This window comes from Rhinopithecus bieti, unplaced genomic scaffold, assembly GCF_001698545.2.
Source record: "Rhinopithecus bieti isolate Rb0 unplaced genomic scaffold, ASM169854v2 scaffold_62671, whole genome shotgun sequence".
NCBI lineage: Eukaryota > Metazoa > Chordata > Mammalia > Primates > Cercopithecidae > Rhinopithecus > Rhinopithecus bieti.
Window position 1 is genome coordinate 531524 of NW_016824251.1, and position 26764 is coordinate 558287.

The following is a 26764-nucleotide window of genomic DNA, read 5'->3' on the forward strand; positions in this document are numbered from 1 at the left end:
AGAAATAGGAACGCTTTTACACTGTTGGTGGGAGGACTTGTAAAACTAGTTTTTCAACCATTTTGCGGAAACAGTTGTGGCGATTCATCAAGGATCTAGAACTAAGAAAAAGTACCGATTGGAATCCACCATCTCCCCATTATGGGGGAATATACCAAAAGGATATAAAGTCATGCTGCTATAGAAGACACATGCACACGTATGTTTTTATTGCCAGCACTATTCACAATAGCAAATGACCTTGATTAACACAAATGTCCATCAGTGACAGACTGATTTAAGAGAAATGGTGGCACATATACCTAACCATGGAATACTAGCAACATAAAAAAGGGTGAATTTGGTGTTCCTTTGGTAAGGAATAGAAATGCAGCTGGAACCATGATTTCCTTCAGCAAACTATTGCCAAGAACAGAAAAACCAAATACCGCATGTTTTCTCACTCAACAGGTGGAACTGAACCAATGAGAGTCCTCTTGGACACAGGAAGGGGAACATCACACAACCAAGTCCATGTGTTGAGGGGTAGGAGGAGGATAGCATTAGGAGATAATACTAATATACAATGTAACGAAGTTAATGGTTGCAGGCACACCAACATGGCACCACCTGCAATACTAAGTAACAAACGTGCACGTTGTACACATGTACCCGTCTAGAACTTAAGGTATAATAAAAAAAAAAAAAAAAAAAAATATATATATATTTATATATATAAAGTATATATATATTAGACTAGAATTAAAAGAACAAGGTGAATAAGAAAAGACTTTAATTTGCATTAAAAGAAATACCCACACAACCACCTACCCACCCAGAAACCAAACACACACACACACACAGACACACACAGATGCCTCATAAAAACGTGAAATAACACACATTAAACCATTTCTTAATAGCTGTTAAACCACAGGACCAGAGAAATGAGATTGGTATTGGCGAATAAGAAAGTTTTTACTTAATCTAACTCTTTTATTTTTTACTTTGTACAAAGACTATCTATTTTAGTGAAATAAAATTTAAAGACATGAGCCAGAGATACAGCAGTGACTGAGACTGATTGAGCTACAAAAACTCAAGTTTTTCTGAGCCATATTCAGTTATCCATATTCTGTGTCTTAGTCTGTTCAGGCTGCTATAACAAACAACATAGACTGAGTGGTTTACAAACAACAGAAATTTATTTCTCACAGTTCTAGTGGCTGGGAAGCCTAAGACTAAGGTACCAACAGATCAGTGTCTAATGAAGGTTGTTTGCTAGATGGCTAATCTTTTTGCTGTAGGCTCATATAACCAAAGGAACAAGGTGACTCTGATAATGACACTAATCCCATTCAGAAGGCCCTGCCCTCATGGCCTAATCACCCCAAAAGCCTAAGCTCCTAACACCATTACACTGGGGAGTAGACTTCAACATATGGCATTTGTGGGGACACAAACATTCAGTTTATAGTTTTGCTAGTCACTTTTAGTCAGCCCTGAAAACTGACATGTGCAAGTGGGTTCTACAGTTTCAAATTACAAGAATGTGAAGTGTTGCATGGTACTCAAAATTTTATTGTGGGGGTACACAAAAGCCTCCCTGGGTTATTAGAAAAAGAAAATAGACTATTGTGTATACAAAAGATTTTAAAATGAAAAGGGCTATGAAAAATAGGTGGCTTTGTTACTATTGCTTTAATAATTACTGTCCTCTATAAGTAAGTGTTATGTTCTATTTAAAGTCTTGAAACATTCTAATTTTATAGAAGCGTATACAACCTTTTTCTTCTGTAAAATGTTTACTAAATATCTTTTTCATTTAGTTTTCTCTAATGGCTTTGTGCTTAGAAACCACATGGCATTATTAGACAATAGAATCCATGTCCTTAGCTAAAGCATACTTTAAACAAAATGGTATGGCCTATCCTTTACCAACAATTCCAGTGTTAGATGAAGAAACCATATATACATATTTATATGGTTTGGAAATGGTTTGTTTGGTCCTTTCAAGTTTCATGTTGAAATCTGATCCCCAGTGGTGGAGACAGGGCCTGGTGGGAGGTGTTTGGATCATGTTGAGGGGAGTAGAGTGGATTTCTCACGAATGGCTTGGTATCATTCTCCAGAGAGAGAGTGAGTTCTTATTCTTAGTTCTTAGAACTGATTGTTGGAAAAAACCTGACACTTTCTCCTCTTGTTCTTCCTCTCTTCACCATGTGATCTGCAACCACCAGCTCCCCTTTGCTTCCATCAAGGGTGGAAGCAGCCTGAGTCCCTTGCTAGAAGCAGATGCCAGCACTCTGATTCTTGTACAGCTTGCAAAATCATGAGCCAAATAAATATTGATTTTTTTATAAATTGCCCGCCCTCGGGTAATCCTATATAGCAACACAATGGACTGAGACACACTCATATAGATAGATATAAATATTTAAGAAAGAGCTTATTTATAAATTTGACTATAAAACAATATAAGCATATAATAGGTAACTTGGAAAATACTAGCATAAATAAGAAAACATTTCTCAAATTTATCAATTATATAAGCTCTTAACTAATAGTTCAGTATATCTCTTTTAGTCTTTAAATTTTTTTACTTACACATGCACACACATATCACACATACTTTTTCTTTTCAAAATTGAAGTCATACTCTTGCCATCATTATATATCCTTTTTTCCTTATTCTGAGCATTTTCCTATAAAGTTAAGTATTTGTAAAATATGTTTAATGATTATATAATATCTCATCATATGGCTATATTAAATATAATTTATTCCCATATTGTATTAGTCAGGGTCCTATTAGAAAATAGGTGACCCACCCAAATGGTACAACCAACAGGACTTTATAAAAGGATAATTTACAGATGTATGGGCATGGTCAAGGATACCAAAAGGCAATGATAAAGCACTGGGAGTCATTATCATCCAAGCTTGAGAGGGAGTGGGGTAGAATGGTTGTCAGAATCCTCAGAGAGGTATAGCTGTCAGAGTAGATCTCTGGTACAAGCTTGGCAGGGAGGGAACAAGGGAAATATACACCCCAATTTCTCTCTGCTTCTGCCTTCCAATCTCCTGATGCTGCTTCTCCTTGGTCAAATTCAGTTTGTCAAATTCAGTCAGAGTGCAAGGAAATCTTTGACATAGAGCCCACAGAGGTCAGCCATCCTTGGAAGAGAGTTCAATGAAGAGGGTGTGGAGTATATCTAGACTAGGAAATAGCCATCACACTTTTTAAAAAGTATTTCCCCCTCTACGTTTTCACTATTGTATAAATAAGATTGTGGGAAATGCTATTGCACAAAAAACTTACTATCTAATTCTCATTACAGGGTAAGTTTAATTACAATATTAGGTAAGTATCTTGAATGAATGAACAATCAGCCTGCTCTGTTGATCACGAGATACAATGGAAAAATAAACCTGCTTCAAGCATCCCATGAATGATTAAAATCATGTTATCTAATGAAGAATCAATTGTCCTTGTTTTGCTCCATAGCTGACATTAATAAGGGCCACAGGGTAGGAATTTTGATTTCCTATCTAGGAATCCATTCCATACAGCCACACCCAAATGGCATTTTATATCAGTTAGCAAAATGAGGCAAAGTCACAGACTACTGACCTCAAGCTATTTCTGCTGTCCAAAGAAAATCAGAGTTAAAAAAACAAGTCAAGACTTCTAGGAGGACAAAAGAAAGAACCCAGGTTTTATGTTCATACTTTATTCTGTTATTTTCTTAAAAGAACTCAGTTCTTTTACTCAGTTTTTTTACTCAATTGTAAAACCGTTTAATCTTTATAGCATAGGTCTTTAAAGCATGGTTGGATTTGGCCCTGGCAATAGCTTACAAACAGTAACTCAATACACTCTTAGAAACGAGCAAGATAAAATTATGCCTCTGTCATTCACTTGTCATAGAAGGTTGACTATTCAACAAATCCTATGCTGTTATCTGAGGTGCTACTTACATGAATTTATATGACCTCTGCTGAAAAGTCTTTTGACAAAGATATATTAAATTACCTATTTTCTTTATGAGAGAAAAGTTATTTTAAGTGTAAATAAGAGAATGTTGTTTCTTCTTTTAATCCATCAAAATAGCAGGGTATGATGGAGAATTTCCTAGCTAAGGATGTGAGAGCATGGCAGCATGAGAGTTTTACATCCATCCCAATACAGGGCTAGGGTTTGGGAAACATTGGGAAACTTTTATCTTTTACTTCTTTGACTTACTCCAAAGAAACTCTTAAGTAGGCTGGGGTGGGTCTCTGGCGGTGGTTGTTGTTTTCTGGGTGTGTGAGTGTGTGTCTGCTATTGAGCTATAGGAGTTCCTTACTATTGGATGTTAGACATTTTTTAGATATATGGATTGCAAATATTTTATCTCACTCTATAGATAGCCTTCTCATTTTGTTGATCGTTTCCTTTGTTTTGCAGAGCATTTTAGTCTGATAGAATTCCACTTATCTATTTTTGCTTTTGTTTCATGTATTCTTGGTGTTATATCAAAAAATAAGTATTGCCAAAGCCTACCTCAAGAGCTTTTCCCCTCTTTTCTTCTATGAGTTTTATGGGTTGAGGTCTTCTGTTTGAGTCTTTAATCCATGTTGTGTTGATTTTGTATATAGAATAAGATAAGAGTTCAATCCCATTCTTTTGCCTGTGGCTATCTAGTTTTCAGAACACCATTTGTTGAAGAGACTTTTTCTTATTGCATATTCTTAGTATACTTACCAAAGACCAGTTGTATGGCAGCATTAAGTACAGCATAAAACTCTTTTTGGAAAAATAAATCTCAGTTGACTAAATATGTGTAAATTTATTTCTTGATTTTCATTCTGTGTCATTGGTTTATATGTCTGTTTTTATGCCAGTACCATATTACTGCAGCTTTGTAATATAATTGGAAATCAGGATGTGTGATGCATCCAGCTTTGTTCTTCTTGCTCAAAATTGCTTTGGCTATTCAGCATCTTTTCTGGTTCTATGTGCATTTTTAGGGTTGTTTTTTCTATTTTTGTAAAAAATTTCCTTGGGATTTGATAGGGATTACATTGAATCTGTAGGTCACTTTAAGTAGTATGGACATGTTAACAGTATTAATTCTACAACTCAGTAGCAAGAAACCCACAAATAATCCTGAATAGACATTTCTCCAAAGAACACATACAATGGCCAAAAAGTATATAAAAAAGTGCTTAGCATCACTAATCACTAGGGAAATGCAAGTTAAAACCACAATGAGGTGTCATTTCCCATGTATTAGGATGGCTATTATCCAAAAAACAAAAGATTACAAGTGTTGGTGGGGATGTGGAGAAAAGGGAAGCCTTATACACAGTTGGTAGGAATGTTAATTGTGCAGCAACTGTGAAAAACAGTAAGGAGTTCCTCAAAAAATTAAAAATAGAACCACCATATGACCAAACAATCCAACTTTTCGGTATATATCCAAAGGATATGAAATCACTATGTCAAAGAGATATCTGCACTTCCATGTTCACTGCATTATTATTCACAATAGCCCAGTTATGGAATCAACCTGAGTCCATACATGGATGAATTGATAAAGAAAATATAACATGTATATACAGTGCAATAGTATTCATCTTTTATTAAAAGGAAATTCTGCCATAAGTGACATAGATGAAACTGGAGGAAATGATGCTGAGTGAAACAAGAGAGGAACAGAAAGACAAATACCACAAAATCTCACCTACATGTGCAATCTATCAGACTTATAGAAGCAGAGGGTAGAACGGTAGTTGCCTAGGCTGGGGACAGGGGGAAATGTGAAAGTGTTGGTCAAAGGCAACAAAGTTTAAGTTATGCAAGATGAATAAGTCTTAGATATGTACTATGCAGCATGGTGCCTGTAACCATAACTGTATTGTATAATTAAAATTATGCTAGAAATGCTGACCTTATTTTAAGTGTTCTTCTTGCACATAAGACTAATAAAGAGAGCAAGAAGAAACTTTTAGAGGTGATGGATATGTTTATAGCATTGATTGTAGTGATAGTTTTCAAACTCATTAAGTCATAACATTTAATACATTAAATATGCACAGCTATTTGTATTCAATCATACTTCAATAAAGTGTGTTTTTATTTTAAATAGGATATATAGAAAGGAATGTTTCCAACAGGATCATTTTGTATCTTGTGCCTCAAAAAAATCTGTACAATCATAACACAGCATAGAAACCTGGTAATTTGATTCTCTTCTTTTGATATTAGGCGCTGCCATGACAAAGAAAACCCACAACAATATTCATCACCAACATTCAATTTACATAACAAGCCTTTCATAATATCCACAGTTAAAGAATCAGAGAGATTGACTTTATATGGAAAAATCTCACTTCTTTTTTCCTTCTATACCAAAAGTGAATCTTAGCTTTTGTTTAATTCAGTAAATATTATTATTGAGAACTTTACAATGTGTTAAATATTTTATGTATTTTAATATTTTCACCTTCATTTTGTATGCTCAGAGAAGTTAAGGACTGTATTCACCAAAGTGGAAGTGGTGGAGGAAGTATTTTATACCCTTTCACTCTTTTGCAACTAGGGAGGATTTACGAATTTGAGTTAAGTGAAATTAACTGAACAAACATCATTGACTATAAACTATGCTGGAATAGTGTTTTTTACATTCAATGTACATGGCAAATATTCAGATATACTAAGATACAAATTACATAGTCCTTGTCTTCAATAACCTTAAAATCTAGTAGAGTAATAAGATAAAAGCTGAATTTTATAAGTCTCTTGCAAGAGGAATGAGGTACTTTAAAAGAGAGAGACAGAAACAGTAAGAGAGAGAGTGATATCAAATGAAAATTGGAATGGGAAAATGGGCCAAGTCATAGGAAAAGCGTCAAGTAAGTGAGACCATTTCATAAAAATTTGGAAGGTAACAGTCATATTTTAAAAAAGTGTTATTTTAAAATAGTTCTATACTCATGAGAAGTTGCAAATGAGTAGAGAGTTCTCATATACCCTTCACCCAGCTTCCCCAGTGGTAACATCTTACATAATCACAGTGCATTTTAATCAGCCCAGGAAATTAACATTGGTACAATACTGTTAACTGAGCTGCAGACCTCATTAGGATTTTTACCAGTTTTTATGTGCATTCATTTGTGTGCATGTGTGTGTGTGTAGTTGTATGACATTTTGTCACATGCATAGATTCATGTAAACATCACCACAATCAGCACATAGAACAGTTCCGTCACCACAAAGAAACTCCTTTGTGTTACCCCTTAACAGTAACACTCTTCTACCCAATTCTAACCCCTGATCTCTTCTCCACCTTTATACTTTTGTCATTTCAAGAATGTCATATAAATAGAATCAAATAATATGCAAGCTTCTGTGATTGGCTTTTTCATTTAGGATAACACCATGATGACCCATCTAAGTAGTTGTACCTACTAACAGTTCATTGTTTTAAATTGCTGAATGGTATTCCATTGTATGGGTAAATCACAGTTTGTTCACCTATTCACCTGTTGAAAGGAGTCTGGCATGTTTCCAGTACTTGGCGATTACTGAAAAAGCTGCTATGAATGTATACAGGTTTTTGTGTATAAATGTGTTTTTATTTCTCTAAGACAAACACACCCAAGAGTGTAATTCCTGGGACATAGAGGAAGTGCATGTTTAGAGGTGATATTTTAATAAATTTGCAGTTCTTAACCAATATAAACATCCTTATATATCCATTATTTGTGAGTTTTCACAATTTTTTTTAATAATAAGAATTAGAGTTGCTATGACAAGGCTATAGGCATATTTTAAATGTCCTAATACCTATTTTGTTCTCAAGAAGTCATGCTAATATCTACTCCTTCCCACCATAATTATATGAGCAAGTCTATTCTCTAATTGCTCAATAGTGATGAATACCTTTTTAATTGTTGCTAATCTGAAAATCCAAAATTGGTGTCTTGTTTTAAGTTGCATTTTGATTTCTTATAAGTAGAGCATTTCTATGGAGTATTTGCATTTCTTCATAAATTTTCTATGTATGCCTTTTGCCCACGTTTGTATGCAGATTTAAAAATTTTTCTTACTGATTTGTTTGTGTTTGTGTGTGTGCATGTGTGTGTGAGTGTGTGTAAAGGAAAATAATATAGTACCATGTATGCTGCAAATATTTTTAAAGTTTATGCTTTGCCTTTTAACCTTTGTAAAAGTGCTTTTGCCATAAATATATTTCAATTGTCCTACAGGCAAATCTAACATCTTTTTTTCCCCCTCAATATATGTAAGTACTAATGACATATAATTTCTGCTAATTATATGTAAATCAGTTATGAAGCATCCCTTCATTCTCTATTCTCTGAAATAATTTAAGTAACATTAGAGTTACTTATTCAGGAAATATTTGAGGGAAAAATTCTACTCATACATCCAACTGGGTAGGGTATCTAGAACAAAGAGAGAGTACTTCTTTGGTATCTCTCTTCATCTCTTATAGTATGATTGTTTCTTAGAACTTTCAATCTCTTCTTTAGCCCATTTTGCTATTTTGGCTCTACACATTTCCTTAGAAAATAATCCATTTTCCTTAGGATTGTCAAAGTTATTGCCATAGAACTGCACAAAGCACTACTTATGATTTAGTGATTTACATTATTCATGAGAACAATTAGAACCACGAATTAATGTTTTTCTTATTTGAGTGTTATGAAAATAAAATAAAAGAAAATACTCTTTCCTTAAATTTAGTGAAAATTTTCTTTTTTTCCCCTTTTCCACATTTTCCTCCAAAGAGGGAACATTTAACTCACATCCATTTCCACACATTTTTTTTTTCTTAATAATAATTTCTTTCACATCCTCTTTTCTCTACTTCCCTTTAATCTGAATTAAGTTTAGCCTTTTTTCCTTCTCTCCTTCTTCAAAAAACAATTACGACTTGGAAAGGATTAAATTTAACATATTCCCAAATGCTTCAGTTAATGTACTCCTCCCAGCCTGAGTAGAATCATAATTCCCATGAAGATGGTATGCGATTTCCAAGAACTCTACAGTCTGGCTCAATAAGAACTTTTCAGACTGCCACATGTGTCAGGAGTAGCCTTGCTTACCAAACAGAAGCCAAGTGGGGTAAGATTACTCATGAGAAGTATATTTCTGTGGATGAAATTCTGTCTTATAACTTCAATTACACTTAGCTAAAGAAATATGGACAGAAACAAATAACTTGAATTAAAAGATGAAAATGTGGTTCCATGCTAATGTACAAAAGTTGTACTCATGAAGAGAACCTCACACTCCAGGAAAGTACTTGGTTATTTCTTATGATAAATTATCATAAATCTTGACACTCAACTACTTTTCAAATTAGGGACTTTAGGGTACCAGGAAAATAAATTTAGCTCAAGTCATGTTAAGAAAAAATGTTTATTGAAGGAGGTAGCTGGTAGCAGAACTAGAAAACCACCAGGGCTGAAGTAGGAGGATAACTTTTTGCATACATTGTTTTCACGTGCTCCCTATAAAGGTCATGCCTTAGTAAGCCACCCAATTCCCTCCAACATTGCCTCTGCTGCTTCTCCACCCAAGCAATGCATGATGTGATTGATCCCTAACAACAAGAAGCTCGCAGTCAAACTACATAACCTCTAAAATAGGGATGGCCTCATCGTTGCTGTCTGCAACCCCACAGTAATGGGGTCACTAATTTCAACATTGTTTAGGGGAAGGATGCTTTGTATCTGGTGATTAGCTTAGGTAGGGACAAGCAAAGCAAAATTAGAAATTGTAATAAAAAACACAAAATGAATAGTTTTATTTAATCTATGTTGCATTTTATTCTTTTTAAATCTTAGTAGCTGACAAATAGTTCTTTTTCATCCCTCCCTCAGCTTTCAGTGCCAATTAAAGAAAACATCCCAGGATTTGTATTATTGTGCTCTAATTATAGTTGAGGGTACAGTGGCATGTGATTGTGGTATAATAACTAAAGCCCTGGAGTGCCTTTTATTCCATTAAAAATGACCTTAGCCTTGGATCACAGAGCTTTGCATTGATTTGTCTTTTTGTGGTTTCCTCTCCACAGGTCTGCTTCCTCAACCAGGGTGATGCATTGAATTGTGACACATGAGGGTCAGTGAAATTAACTATCTTTCCCATGAGAAATAATTTATCATTCAGCATTTGCTATTAATGTGCCTCTGCTGCAAGTAAATGAAGACATATAAAGTGTATGGAAACTGAGGAGCAGATTAACACTGCATAAATATCCTTTAATGTTTATGATGGGGACAATAATTTTCTCATCTTTAAATGGGAGGGATTTGGGCTGCAGAAAAAGAGATGCTGATAGATTTGATTGCTGTAAAAAATAGTCTGTAATTTCTTCTATAGAAGCTATACCTGTTTGGGTCTAATTTGAATTTTGTTTTCTGCCTGTTTCAATGAGGCCTTTTAAAACTTATGATTACTGTTGGATCTGATTGTGTCTGTGGAAAGACTTCCCAGCCTTCTTTAGAACTTAGGAGGTGCCTCTGTTCTCAGCATAGGCAATATTAATCTCAGCTCACATTGTCTCTGGATGGGATTTCTGTTTGAGAAACAAGAACTAGAATGGACAAGGTGAGCTTTAATTATTCAAATTCATCTAAAAAGTATCTCCTGAAAGCTTATTGAAAGCCAGATATTGTGCTGGACAGTGTGCGAGGTATACAAAATTCATGAGAAAGCCAGTGATTCTCACTTATCCATCTTAGAAAGTGTACTTGAACCCAAGGGGGCATGTACCAAAGTGTTCACTGATATATTGTTAAAAATAGTGAAAATTCAGAAATGACTTACATGCCCATCATTAAGAGACTGACAAAACCAATTCTGAGATATTCATACAACGGAAAACCATCCATCATTTGTAAAGAGGGAGGTAGATTCACAAGTGGAAAGGTCTCCAAGACATGATGTTAGAGAAACAATAACTATATAAAGTGATACATCCAGTATGATACTCTATGTAAATGCATAACACACACAAACACACAGTCACACAAATACATACACACACAGACTCTCTCTCTTTCTCTATTATTTATTTTCTCCATAATCACTGTGATGCATAGCAATGACTCTGGAACAATACCCTCTGACATAGGTCCTCCCACTGCACAGTGGCAGGAAGTGTTATTCACACGGGTGATGGGCTGTTTAGTGACAGTCTGGCAGCCACGGCTGATAGCCCCACACCAATATGATGACTCTTGTTAACTTGGGGCTGTGAAGGGGACAAGGATTAAAAATAGTTGTCAAAGAGAGTTTTAACTATTAGCTACAATGATATAATTTGCAAAGGAGATTATATTAATGAATTAAATGTATATCAACTATTAATTTTAAAATGAGTAATATGTAATTCGTGCATTCTTGGTGCTAACAGTGCAGAGGAGAAACAGGTACATATTCAAATAATTCTGATGTAAAACACATAGTGTGGTCAGTACTAGCCTTGATAACCATGTATGATGACAACATGAAGGAGAGGAGTCTGTATTTCTGCTTCTTGGACGAGGAGAGATTTATTGTAAATCTCCATAGAGAAAGGAAGACTTTCTATTGTACAGGATTCTGGCCTACACATTAAGCAAAGCTAGGCAGCTGTGATGTTATCACTAGCTGCCTTCTAGCAATTCAGTCATCTTAGATTTAATAAGAGGAGGAGAGCAAGGCCCTAGAGGGAGAGCCAGAGGGAAGGTTCTAGCCTGTATTCCCTAGGAATCATTTGTTTGTAACTAAATAAACTCACTCTGGCTATCTAAAGCTAGGGGAAATGAATTGGTGGGAGATGAAGGGTTCACAGTATCAAAAAGATGCTGGAGGATTACCTTTGGATAATATAGTTTGGGTACCAAAGCACCTTGAGGCAGTGGGAATGGTGTTGGTGGAGGACAGACCCAAATCTCTTGTGTAGCAGAGACAGCCTGTCCGTGAATAAAGCATAGTAACTCCATCATCTTTGCATCATAGTTACCCTGATTGGCCCAGACTAGGTCACAGTGCACTCATTTTTCATAGTGGATGGCAGAGCATCAGTAAACAGAGCACTGTGGGAGTCCCCCAAAATTGGAATAGAGTGGTCAGGGTAGATGACGGAGAACCAAAAGAAGTATTGGTTTTATCAACAGGGTACTTACTTACCAATTACTGAGCTAAGTACTTTATAGGGACATTATTTCATTTAACATTCACAATAACTCTATGAATGAGGTACTATTACCAGTATTATTATTCCCATTTTACAGATGGAGTTAAGTAACTTTCTCAGGATTGCACTTACCAATTTAGTAGTTTGGTTCTGAGCCTGTAATTTTGATGACTGGCTATTGCAGACATCCACTCTACATTCCCTGTTACCTTTCTTCTCTCCATTTTCCATAGGAATATGGAACATTTTAAAACACGGAATAGAAAATGTGTAAGATACATTATCCTTCAACTCAAAGGGCTTTTACAGCATAATCTCAGTTATTGTCATACCTCCAAATATAAGGTGAGAAAATAGTTTGATTTTTATTTTTCTGATAATAAAAGGAGGCAATTATGAATTATATGACTTGCCAAATGATCTCTCAGTTGAAAGCTAAATTGAGACAAAGGATCAGGGCTGTTGAATTGATAAAGTAGGTAATTCATCCCTCTCTTCAGAAAATTGTGACTGGACCACCAGTGAGGTTTCTGGCATCAGTCCTTATTTTTAAAAAGACACTATAAACCACAAATCAGAATAAGCCACCCAACCCCCATTATTTAAAACACAATGGCTTCCATCACGTTCAGAGTAAAACCTGAACTCCTCCCCACAGCTGTGAGGCTTACAGGAGTCCACCTCCCCTCTTGAAACTCTTCCACTCTCGCCCCCATTCATTGTCTTCCTTTTGCACCCAGATACTCCAAACCAGTTTCTACCTTGGGCTTGAACCACTGGTCCCTCTGCTTGGAATTCTCCTCCCTTAGTCTTCACATAGCTGGCTTCTTCTTGCCCTGCAGTTCTCAACTTAAATAACATCTTGAAGAGAACTTTCCTGACCACCCAAACTAAAGTAACCCATTCTTTCATATCCTTTCATTATGTGTTAGTTCCCTCATAGCACTTTTCACTACCTGGAATATTTTTCTGTATTTGTTGGTCTATATCGATTGATGGATTCTCTTCTCTAGATGACAAACTCCAGGAGGGCAGAATTCTTGTCTGTCTTGTTCCAATCTTTATCCCCAACTAGGACCCACAACTGTATGTGGCACACAAATATTCACTGAATGAATTATTTTCAGTTTACTGAACGATTTAGGTTTTTCTTTTATCCCTCAAAGGCCAAGTAATCGTAGGGTAGTAAGTCTGGATAAGCCTTTGGAAGATTCGCTTAGTTTTATAGTTCAGAAAACTGGGACAAAAAGATGCATAACTGCCCAATATCATAGCAAGTTAATAGCAAACATGGATTAAAATCTGTGTCTTTTTCACTTACAGAATAGAGCTCTTTCAGTACATTGTCCTGATCATACTTTTAACATGGTGCTGAGGTGACCTTTGATTTATGACTTCTGTGGTCATCATACATTAGAGATAATAGAGTCACATATAGGTGTTTTTCTGAAGATGAATATATTTATCACTGGGCTTGTTGGGCACCTGAGCTGATTATAGTGACAAATACATGTTGAGCACTTTCCATACGCTACACACTATTTTAAGAGCTTAACATGCATTATTCGATATAATCCTCATAACATCTCTACTAAGTAGGTATTATTATCATCTCCATCTATAGATGTGGAATTTGAGGCAAAAATGTTAGGAAACTTGCACAAGGTCACATAACCAGTAAGTTGTGGAGCCAAGCTCCAAACCCAGGCAGTCTATCTAAACGCCACCCGCTTTTCAGCATTAATGCTGTTCTGCCTGCCCTGACCATGAGACACAGTTTATCCTTTAAAACTCTATCAGACAATTTCCATTAACAGGAAATAGGGAAAAATCCTGGGTGACTCATGAGGCAAATGAGAATCAATAGTGTAGTTTCCACCAATGTAACATTGGCAGAACTATCTTTTTTAAGCTTTAATTTTCCTTGTACAATGGTCCTCCATAAACAGCAATGAAAAAAAAAAAAAGAAAAAAAAAAAGAACAAACAACATTGAGTCACCAGCTCCCAAGGTCCTGAGTGGTGCTTTACTGATGGTAGGTGTATGGAGCTTCCTGGAACATGTTGTTCACAAATAAAGATATCTTTCTGGCCTTAACAGAGTGTGTGGATACCACTGGTCTGGGAGCATGACATATTGAATAACTGATTAAAAAGGAATGGCTTTGCTGCTCTTCCATGCAGGCCAGAGTGTTTTACTAAAGCTGCTCTCTAAGTTGGAGATGGCAGTTGGGTTAGGGGATAGGCGCTGGGCTGGGGAGAGACTCAAGCAACAGAGAACAGCACTTCTCCCTCCTGAATGGGAGCAAGCATCTTCCTTTAGATTAAGTGCTCTCTATTTCCTGAGTGAATAGGGACAAGTTTCCTAAGCTAGAACCTTTCTCAATTCTGATAAGTTTGAGTTATTCACTTTCCATTCTGATTACTATTAAAATTTCTTTTAAAATAAATCAGAGGTAGAGTCCAGTAGAATATAGAATCTCAGATATAAAAAGAAATAAACTGTCGAGGAAGATTAGAGTGCAAAGTGAGTATTTAGATATTTTATTTGACAACATGGGCTAATGATGTATCTTCCTCATCCCCAATTTTTAAACCATATATGTTTATAAGTTTTGGAAGTTTCTGTGGAAATAGTTACTTTACAGTTTTAATAAGTATCACAATTAATTAATTGAACTCCTGCTATGTAGAAGGAAAAGAATATTAAATAAAGTCACATTGTCATGAAGTATTTTCAAACTAGTTAGTAATTATATAAAGTTCAAACCTATTTCCTCCTACTCCACACTCCGTACTCCCACATAAAAGCTACCAACAACGACAATATTCATTGCAAGAAGCACATTTGAGAGACCATATTAAATTGTCCTTCTTATTCGTCTAAAAATATCCTAATAGCATAGAAATTTAAAAATGGCTCAACCGAAATAGTACAAATAATATGGACTAGGTATTAGGAAACCTGGATCTTCCTCTAATTAGCTGTTTGCCCTTTTGTGAGTCATTTAGACCTTCTGACTGACCTCCACTCCTCTTTGCTCTAAACTGGGATTAACAGTGTATGCTCTCTGCAAACCTCTTAAGGTTGCTGCCAGTTTCAAAGCAAGATTTGTAAACCAAAATATACTCTACAAATTCAGGGTATTATGAACTTTAAATAGCTAAGCTCTGTGTCAAAGTTTTGTCCTTAGGGCATCATATTTCTCTGAGTAGAAGTGTGTGAGCTATAACGCTATGCTGCTACTATCAAACAGCCGATTTTGTCTTTCAGTGGTTTTAAATATCAGCCTGAGATTTAAGAAAATAAAAATTGACCGACCTGTTGGGTTTTTATTTTCAGATTCAACCTGAGAATCAGTTTCTGGGACTGAGTAAACACTACTTACGCTTGTCTAGGAGTAGATTCAATTCAAATGGCACTATGTCAACTTTGTTAACGTCATCAGCCACAGACCTTTTCTTATGCTGCCAATAATACAATTTATTGCTGTTTTTTAAAAAGTTATAGGATGACCATTTTATTTTCTGCTAAAGTTTCCCTTGTCATTCAGATTCTTTGAGGTAAAATGAAGAACTCGGGAGAACCTATTTTGGGGAGACATATAAAGAAGCAATGTTGCTCATCGTTAGATAAATGACAGGACTTGCCTCATACAGTAAAATATGAACAAATATTTGAAGTTCTTTTAAAAATCTCATTGAAATTGACATGAATGAATTTTGAACAAGGCAAAATAATAATGGCCACTGGGCAAGAAAAAATTATTAGAAAGCACACATACAAAAAATCACACCTGAGTAAAGAAAGCAAAAAGCATCTTGAATGAAGTAAATACAGTAAAAACAAAAGGAAATTGCACTGACACAATTACTCTGGTATGTAATTTGAAAATATTATCAATTTCCTAAAAATGAAACAAACTAAAGCAGAGAAATATGAAGCAGCAGTGAATATTTTAATAATGTCTGCCTCAGAAAATGTAAAATCATAAAATTTTAGGCATCAGAGCAATAGTTGAAGACTAAATGCAAAATGAGACGAATTATTTTAGAAAAGCCAATTAAAAAGTAAATCCATTTTGCTGTCTACATAACTCATCTTCCCCAGAAAGCATAAAGGTCAAAATTTTAATAAATCCTGTTAAAACAGTTCTTCAAGTTGTCATTTTGCTACACAGAGGGTCATAGACTATATACATAAACTCCATCATAGGACCCATTGTCTTACTGTGTATTGCAGACTTGCCCAGGCGAGCCATCAGACAGACAGATTATCAAGTGTCCTTCAGAGAAGGTGGCTCTGGTCTAACATTCAACTCTTTATGGTAGCTAGGAACACCTTAACAGAAGTCCCTTTTGTCAGAAGGCTACCCAAGGTGGTGGGCCCAAGGAGATGTCCTCATTATTCCCTGAAATGGTTCAGTGGAAAGATAACTTGATTCAGATTCAGAACCTGGGTCTGAGCTCCAGCACTGACACCACAAGCGGAATGACCTCAGGCAACTCACCGAATTTCTCAAGGCTGGGCTTTGTTCATCTGTGAGTTGTGAATAATAATAGCCTAACTCGTAAGATTGATGTGAAAGTCAGATGAAACAAAATGTATCTGTGAATGTGCTTGGTAAACCATGAAATGCTAATAAATGCATGGCATATATGGTTCCTGACAGAGTAGTTCAAGTACAGTACTTGCTTTGATTTCACAGAATTACTTAGATGAAAAACTCAGTGAAGTGTGAGCACTTCTGCTCTCTCTTTTTGTACAATGGATTTCATGTTAATTAGTTCTAACCAACTCCATGTTGGGGAAATGCATTTAACTTTGGAAACTGCCCCATATAATATTACAAATATTAAGTGCCTCCACATTGTTTTCACTGCTGGGATTACTGCCCTGTGCAATAAGCAGTAGAAGTGGCAGAATGCCATTATGCATATCTAGATGGTGACGAGACAGTGGCCACTCTTTCACAACACTTTCTACCAGATTTCCATGTATCTGCCCCTGCCCCAGCCAAGACTATTTGCTTTCCACCTTTCTCATACCATTTGATTGTTTCTACTTCTATGTTTTTAGAAGCTGTTTATCCTCATTTTTCTACGTTGATATATTACTCTTACCATCTTAAAGATCTTAAAGATCTACCTTTCTGGAAACCTTGCATGGTTGATCCCATTCTGCTTTGTTAATTCTAATTTCAATGCCACTTAATAGAGAGTTGTACAAGACCCCACATTTCAGTAGATGTTAACGGAGTTTTAGGATAGTGTATGCAGCTAAGACTGGGTGTGCGTAATGAGAATGGATCAATTCAGTCATTTCATTGCGGCTTTAAAAAAACAGAAATACAAAACTGGTCCATCCAGTTTCCATTTAGGAAGAGAAACTGCCATTATTCAGATTATAAGTGATGTTGGTCTCAGTTTCTTTCACACTCCAACTTAATGTGTGTATGCCTGAGTGTATATGTATATGTTTGTGTATTTGTGACCTTCTCAGCGGCTTAACTCCTCAATTGCTTAATCAGTACAACATAGAGAAAATTCATTAGATAGGAAATTGTAGTCTGTGCTGCCATTAATTTGCCATGGGTCTTAACCTTCCAAAGCTCAACCGCTCCTGTAAATTGAGTATGTCACACTAGCTGATCCAGAAGGTCCCTCCAAGCATATATGACTTGTAGACAGGGAGAAATCTGTAATATATGTATGCTAGGTCATATCAGAAAAATATCTCACCATTCTCCACCATGACATTCACAGTGAGTTTAAAGTTGCTATACTTTATATGAATGTTATTGTATGAGACAGAAAAGAAAATGAAGTAAAGGGAGGGTGCATGGAAAATATGCTTCTCTCTTCTAGGCTTTTTCAGTGGGAGTATATTGTGGACTGACATAGTAAGTCCAAATGTTACAGCTTGTTCCTGAGTCTGGTGCCACTAGAAGCCTTGCAGAGGAGTGCCGTCTCTTCCATGATTAAGTTCCAGATACCTAACAGCGTACTGCCCTTTACCAATCTGAGTCCCAGAGTCTCCAGATTCAATATCTACACTAATTAAAAGGTTCTTTTATTCTGTGGTGATTGTTTGGCTCACTCATACTGTGCTAGAGCTTTGGAATGGAGTAGGAAACTGTACAGGTAGCTCCTTGTAGCCGCCCTAAAGTGGAGTTAGGTCTACTGACAACTGTTGCTGCTACCCTGGGCAACCTGACCCAGGGTTCCGGATCATCAGGTACAAAGAACAGCATCCTGAGTCTGAAATCAAATTACTCTCTTTGATTAAAATACTCCAATGGATCTGTAGGCAGTTGATGGATGACCTGGGAACTTTGAAACTTTGGTCGACTTTCTAAGGTACTGAGGAGAACCAATATGCTATGTGTCATACTGAATAAATGCTTAGTATTTATTGAATTACGAAACCAGACTACATAACATTTTAAAGAAAATTTTCCACAAGCTGTGATGATAAGTCAAAATCAGGAAGTTAAAATTATATGGAAATAAGCATCGCGTTCTATTCTTAGGTTGACAGTAATTAAAAAAAGATTTTATGTTTGTATAATTACAGATTGCAAATCATTTATACATACTTAGTTCATTTAATGACTACCAAAAATGCCACATTTCTATATTAGGATATTCTTATGATATTCCTATAAAGATTTTTTTTAACCAAGTGTGACACAGACAGTATAAACAAATTTCCTGAAGTCACATATCTAGTAAATTGCTGATTGAAATCAAGGTCAGTCTTCCAATTTTAAGTCCCAGGCTCTAAGGTGCTACATGCAGCTAAGGAACTATTTGTTTAGTCTCTACTACCTCTTAGTCCACTATTGGTACCAATCATTTGTGTTTAGATAGAGGGAGCCCTGGCTTAATTAAAATACCTTTGGAGAGCAGCAATCTTTCTTACCTTCATGAATATACATCATCTAGAGCAAGACTAACCATCCTACTCAACTGTGTTTTGGCCAGGCCATATCTGGAGCATATATTCTATTTTGAGTATTACATTGAAAGATTTGAGATTTATGAAGAGTCAGAAAGTGGAGAGCTGAGGGAATTTATTCTAGTGGTTAAAGTTTTTAAAACTATGTCTTACAAGGAGCAATTGAAGAAATTTGGGTGTTCAGCCTAGAAAAAGGAATATGGAGGTTGAGGTGGGGTAATATGGGAGAGAAAATATATTTATTGTCTTGTCTGAAGGCTATCACATCAGAGGGATGAGACCTGTAGCTCTAGAGGTCAAAAATAGCACTGGTAAACAAAAGTTATAAAAGGCCATTTAAAAATTTAATATAAAGGAAAATTTCAAAAAATAAAAATCAATACATACTAAAAAATTCAATACATTTTCTTGTGAGGTATAACTTGTAAATGATCAAGCAAAGATGAGTAGACCATTTTCTGAGGATGATATAGTCATGGGTTTACCACTAGGTAGGAGGTTGAAATAAACACTCTTTAAGACCTTTTCTAAGGGCCTCTAAGATTCTGTGATTTAATCTTTCTCAAAAATAATTAAGCTTAAACAGAGGGCAAAAAACACATCTGTTCTCATAACCCACATTTCTAGTAGTACCTAGGTTCCACTATCAGAGCCAATGATTATCCCAAAATTTAGCAGCTTAAAACCTGTATCTTGTGTGTCAAGATTATGGGGAGACCTCTACATTGTTTAGTGCTTAACTGGGAAGACTCCACAGCTGCTGTGGGGGTGGAGGAGAATTTGATGGCTGAAGGCTGGAATTTTCCAGAGCTGTGCTGTCCAGTAGAGAAGGCAATAATCACACATTGCTATTGAGTGCTTGAAATGTGTCTAGTCTGAATTGAGTTGTGCTCTAAGTTCAAAACACGCACACACACACACATATACACACATATACACACATCCACTATTTCAAAGACTTTGTATGAAAAATAAAATAATTTTAGCTATCTTGTTAATAATTCATATATTGATTACATGTTGAAATAATACTTTTAGATATAATGGGTAAAGTAAAATATATTAACAACATCAATTTCACTCATTTAATTTTTAAAATGTGGCTAATAGAAAATTTAAAACTTCATATGTGATTAATATATTCTTATTGAATGTGGTTGATCTCATGGAATTTTTCATTGATGTATACTGTAGTTGATGCTGGCTATGGACTGGCTCTTCAGCTGGTGATATGGTTTGGCTGTGTCCACTCCCAAATCTCATCTTGAATTGTAGTTTCCATAATCCCCATGTGTCGTGGGAGGGACCAGATGAAGGTAATTGAATCATGGGGGCAGTTTCCCTCATCCTGTTCTCATGATAGTGAGTGAGTTCTTTTGAGATCTGATGGTTTTATAAAGGGCTTCCCACTTGACTGGGAAGTGATTCTTGTCTGTCCTGCCGCCATGTGAAGAAGGACGTGTTTGCTTCCCCTTCCACCATGATTGTAAGTTTCCTGAGGCCTCTCCAGCATGTACTGAACTGTGAGTCAATTAAACATTTTTCCTTTATAAATTACCCAGTCTCAGATGTGTCTTTTTTAGCAGCATGAGAACACACTAATACAGCTGGGCAATTTATGGGAACACCAACATGTGGTCTTTTCATGTGGCTTAAGCTTCCTCCTAGTATGGTGGCTTCAACATAGTTGAAATTTTTATGTAACAGCAGAAGTCTCCAAAAACAACCTTTCCAGTGAGCAAGGTGAAGACTGCATTGACTTTTTTGACTTAGGCTTGGAAGTCATGAAGTCATGTTGCATCAATTTGCTGCATTCCATCTGTTATCAGCAAATCATAACATGGCACAGATTCAAGAGAGAGAAACACATTGTAGTAGAGCATGTGGAACACGAGCTGTTTTTGCAGACATCTTGAAAAATATAACATTCCACAACTTATTACCAACATAGGCCAACAGAGCTATGGAATCTCCTTCTTAAGATTAAAAGGGCCATTCCTGAAGTCTAAGTAAGTCCTGGATTGTGAGATTGCAGTTCTTCTAAAGACACCCTCAAGTTTTACAATTAAGCAAGGATAAACTTTAGGAATGTCATTGATAGTCATTTTTAAGTGGCGATGCAATTGAAAGTGCAAACTGTCCTCTAAGTGTTTTAAAACTGCCTACATGCTAATAAAACAATCATGAATCCAGTTTCCTGGTCACAGATGAATCACACAACACAGAATACTCCCAGTTTTTTTTTCTTTTTTCTTTTGGTTTATTTATAGTTAACCAATAGAAAGTATATTCCTAATTTCTGAGAGGTATATGTTCAAAACTGACTGGCAGAAATCTTTCCTTTTTCCAAATGTTTTAATTTCTTTTTTTTCATTTAACATCAATTAACAATTTATATACAATATGATGTGAAGATGTATGATGTATGTCCATTTGGGAATAAGTGATTTTTGTCACAAGCATAACATTTTTTATGAGGTTATTTATTTAGCATAATCACCCTGTATTTGCTTTTTTAGAATGGGTAATGGGTGGGAGGGATGTGTGAAGCTGCCCCAGAGCACAAAATATCTTGAAGGTTAAATCATCATTTGACTTTCATCAAACAAATGTAACTGGCCCAGAGGGCCTAGTAAAGATGGAATTCCGGAAATGAGTGACTGTTGATTTTTGTGTGTTTTCTTCCTTAAATATTAATAGGGAATTGTCCATGTAGAGTTACTTCAGAAAATCAGTTTGCATTCTTGTCTTTAAGCTTCCTCTTTAGAGTTTTGATTTCTCAGATGATTGGCACTTTGATATTAATTTGGTAATAATTATTAATTCATTTATAATGAATTTAGTTATTTATCAATCATTGAATAACCACAATTTAATTCTAATTTGCATTTAATATTAAATAATCCTCAGAGTGTCAGTGCTTGAGTCTATTACATTCCCCTAGGTTATAAGCGGAAAGCGCGGTCCTGCAGCACCTTTTGATATGCCTCACCGAAAGATGATTTGATGAGCAGTTAATTAAACTGAGCAATAGAAGAGGAGAGATTACAAAACAACTAAAACAACATACAAAACCAAAAGTAGAAACAAACAAGCCAGCATTATTTGCAAATGTTAACAGAATTCTGCACTGCCTTCTAATTCCAACTGGCATTTTATTCCTCTTCATACAGCAACTATTGAACGGTTTCCCTATTCCTTCGGAATGGTGGCTAGATTCACATGCTTGACAAGCACACAGATGGGGACTGGATTTTATGGCACACACAGAGGAAGTTCAGCTTTTCTTCCTAAATAACGAAGGCTCTTGAAATCATAAAGCAGAAAATAAGTTTTAATGCTTTTACCAAAGATTTTCTTTTTTTTATTTTGAGATAGAGTCTTGCACTATCACCTAGGCTGGAGCTCAGTGGCACGATCTCGGCTCACTATAAGCTCCACCTCCTGGGTTCAAGCCATTCTTCTGCCTCAGCCTCCCGATTAGCTGGGACTACAGGTACCCACCACCATGCCCGGCTAATTTTTTGTATTTTTAGTAGAGATGGGGTTTCACCATGTTAGCCAGTATGGTCTCAATCTCCTGACTTCGTGATCCACCTGCCTTGGCCTCCCAAAGTGCTGGTATTACAGGCATGAGCCACCACGCCTGGCCTACCAAAGGATTTTTACTTCAAAGAGAGGCTCTTTAGCCTATGGGACTTTTTGCTTTTATTCCTTGTTTTTATGTAAATAAGACCAATAGATAGCATAGAATACTAATGTTCTCAATGTAGTCTTATGGAGATGAGTACTACTCAGAGAATTGACAAGAGTGCTAAATGAAATAACCCAAAAATAAAGCCCTTGGGTTGTCTATTTATTTAAATTAACTAATAAATCTGGTACATGCAATGTTATTAATGTGAAATTTAATAACATGGACTGACTTATACATACATAGGCCATATGAGTTTGCTCATCTGTAAAATGAGTATAAAAACATTGAATAGGATTTTTGGAAAGATTATATAGGATAACTTTATGGCTTAACAGAGCACACAGTGAGTCCTCAATGTTGTCATTACTATAAGACAGTAAAATAGAGCAAAGAGCTCTGAACTGGAAAATAAGAACCCCAACTTTTAATAATGATTTTCTTACTAATTAACTGGATGACTTTAGTACTTTAGTCGTGTCTCCTAATTTCTGTCAGTAAAATTCGGGGATTTACTACTTGGTTCCTATATTGTGTACCTTAAAAATAATATGATTATGAATAAACAAGACAATTGCCAACTGTTGTGTGTGTGTGTGTGTGCTATGCTATATATACCTAAACTAAGGGCTGCTGGTTACCAAAAGAAGACTTTTAAATTGAATAAAATAATCCTGGGATAATGGTTTCATTTTGTTGGTTAGTCAATATCTAGAAACTAAGGACTAGGCAAGTGGTGAAGAGGCTGAATGTGTGCTGTGGATCCAGAATGCCTGAGCTTGAATCTAGACCTATTATTAATCGTTTTGTGATCTTGGGGAAGTTAGTTTCTTTGCCTGTATGATTAAGACAATGAGTATCTTACATCAGAGTGTTGTTAGATGGAATGGATTCACATGAAAAAAACCCTTAAAACAATGCCTGACAAGGATAAGAACTCAATAAACATTGGCAATAATTCATTTGCCTCAAGGTTTTATTCTCTCTCCTATTTTCCTTTTGATAATTTACCATTTAGAAATGAGATAACTTACCATTTATTTATCATTTATTAATGAGATAACAAGTCTTTAAAAGTAATAATACATTTTAAAATACTACATTAATATTTTATCATTACAATCTCTTAAAATATACATGGCAAAATAAAAAAAAGAAACCCTGGCTTGCTTATTTCTTGAGGTAGAATTAACCTAACTGACTTCTCTGAATTCTCTTCCCACTGCCTCAGCTGTTACCTGAAGAACTGCGGTGAAATTTAAGGCATAAAGTGTGGCATCTAGTTTCACTACCTAAAGCATTTTTTGTTAGAAATCTCCAAAACCAGTTGGCCTTAGCTCCAAGTTTCATCAAAATCTGGCATAGACTCTATTGATATATTAAATTGAATTTTACTCACTTTTTAATCTCTAATTGAAATGCTTTTTCTTTGTAATTAAAGGAGTTTCTAGCATCATCTGAACAAGTGGAGTAGAAGTGGCTCTAGTTGTTGAGTGTTTACTACGTGTCAGGCTATTATTCTCCATTTCGCAAATGTTCCCTCACATAATCCTCACAACGTGTTAAGTGAATATCATTCCCATTTTATAAGCAAGAAAGACTCTAGCAAGTAGAAAATGGTGAAGCCAGGATTTTTAACCCAAATTTCAAATCTTTTACTCTTTCCACAACAAATAATATGAATAGAGGAGAAGGAGAAAGGGTGAAAGAAAGGATGGAAATAAGTAACTTCCAGGGTGCTCTGAATCATGGTCCCTTTACTATCTTTACATTCCTATAAGTCCCCCAAACCCTTAGCATTCATTTTCCTCTATAGTCTTCGTCTCTGCTCTTAGTCCAGTCTTTAGAGGATCAGGCTCCAACCTAAAGGGGAGTGTAGAAGATGTGGCTTTGGGCAGCCTGGTGGACTTTTTATCCTGTGCATTGGGGCATAAACCACATTTTCACATAACATCTAGGAATTCTCAAAGTTCTTGCCACATATGATGTCCTGGAAAATCTATTTTAAATAGTCTCCTAAATTGTTTTATTTGGGGGCAATGAAGACTGATGTTTGCAAATAGAAAACAAAACAAACAAAACTCTCTGAGAAACACTTTAGGATTCTGATGTCTGGCTTAATTCAATTATATACTAAATATCAGTTAAAAGCAAGAAAGTGAGTAGTAACGAATTATATGTGAGATGAAAAGGAAAAATCTGAAAAGCCAGTCCTGCAGTTAAAACTCTCCTTCAAGTAGGGAAGCGTGATTGGCATCTGGTGACAGTAATGGAGCTCACATTGTCTTTGTCCTTACCACATTGCTGTGACATATAAATTTTTGCCATTCCAGGTACCCAAAGCTATTCTCTCTGATTTACAGGCAGGCCAAATCATCTCTGTTCTACCAGGATCTAACCCAACCAGCCTCAGAGCCCACTGGAAGGAGTGGGAAGGGGATGCCAGAAAGTCTGGGCATGCAGGGGAAGTTGTGCCTGCTGAAGTCTGCCTGCTGGGTCTGTATAGTGTCAGTGCCCTCACAAATGCCAACTTCTTTTGACACATTCTATGCAGCTTCTAGAGGACTGGTTGATACGGTGTGTATATTTATTCTCTTTAAATCTCACAGTGAAATGTGATCAGTGTTGGAGGGGCCTGGTGGCATGTGTTTCAGTCATGGTGGTGGATCCCTCATGAATGGCTTGGTGTCCTCCCCACTGTAAGGAGTGAGTTCTCACTCTGTTAGTTCATGGGAGGTTTGGTAAAAAGAGTCTGGGACTTTCCTCTCTCACACTTTCTTGCTCCTGATCTTGCCATGTGACACACCTGCACCCCTTCACCTTCCTCTGTGATTGAAAGCTTCCTGAGGCCCTAACCAGAGACATATGCTAGCACCATGCTTCTTGTACGGTCTGTGGAACCATGGGCCAAATAAACCTCCTTTCTTTGTAAATTACCCAAACTCATATTGATGTGGTTTTACTCTGTGTTCCTACCCAAATCTCATCTTGTAGCTCCCATAATTCCCGTGTGTTATGGCAGGGACCCAGTGGGAGATGATTGAATTATCGGGGTGAGTCTTTCCCATACTGTTCTGGCAGTAGTGAACAAGTCTCCAGAGATCTGATGGTTTGATAAGGGGAAACTCATTTCACTTGGTACTCATTCTCTCTTTGCTTGTTGCCATCAATGCAAGACATGACTTGCTCCTCCTTGCCTTCCACCATGATTGTGAGGCTTCCCCAGCCACATGGAACTGTAAGTCCAACTAAACCTCTTTCTTTTGTAAATTGCCCAGTCTCAGGTATGTCTTTATCAACAGTGTGGAAACGGACTAATACACAGATATTCCTTTATAACAACACAAAATGTAGTGACACATGGGCACACACACATACACAAGTCAAAACCAAAATCTCACTCTGGCGGTTGTATGTATGTATGTATGTATTTTGAGATGGAGTCTCACTCTGTCGCCCAGGCTGGAGCCAGGCTGGTGTGGCTCACTGCAACCTCCACCTCCAGGGTTCAAGCAATTCTCCTGTCTCAGCTTGCCAAGTAGCTGGGATTACAGGTACCCGCCACCATGCCAGTACTCTTTCCTCTCTTTTTATATCTTTTCTTAGGCGACCTCTTCCATTTCCATGTATCTGAAGGCATCTTTACCTTTTTTCTGCTTCCACCATCACCACTTTTGTCTAGGCCAGTGCCTTTTTGATGACTATGCAGAGTAACAAATTCACTTCACAGTACAATCCAGTACTTTTGTGCGTATATGCATGCCTATACACACAAAAATCTGAGAGGAAATGTTATGAAATGATGTGATGGCCTCTGATGTTTTCTTTCTTTCCTTCCTTCCTTTCTCTTTCTCTCTTTCTCTCCCCTCCCTCCCTCCCTCCCTCCCTCCCTCCCTTCCTTCCTTCCTTCCTTCCTTCCTTCCTTCCTCTC

General features: G+C 36.4%; 1 long non-coding RNA gene across 2 annotated transcripts in view; it reads left to right on the forward strand.

The window, feature by feature from the left end:
* The window catches only part of LOC108522139 (uncharacterized), a 60114-nt gene extending 41853 nt beyond the window's left edge, over positions 1-18261 (forward strand). The window contains exons 4-6 of one of the 2 annotated variants that reach the window (XR_001883384.1): positions 10071-10117; positions 12413-12524; positions 18047-18261. This is a non-coding gene — a long non-coding RNA (uncharacterized LOC108522139). Of the gene's footprint in view, positions 1-10070; positions 10118-12412; positions 12525-15521; positions 15638-18046 lie in introns of those variants that run through there. The other variant, XR_001883383.1, reaches the window with a different exon arrangement.
* Positions 18262-26764: the final 8503 nt, after the last annotated feature.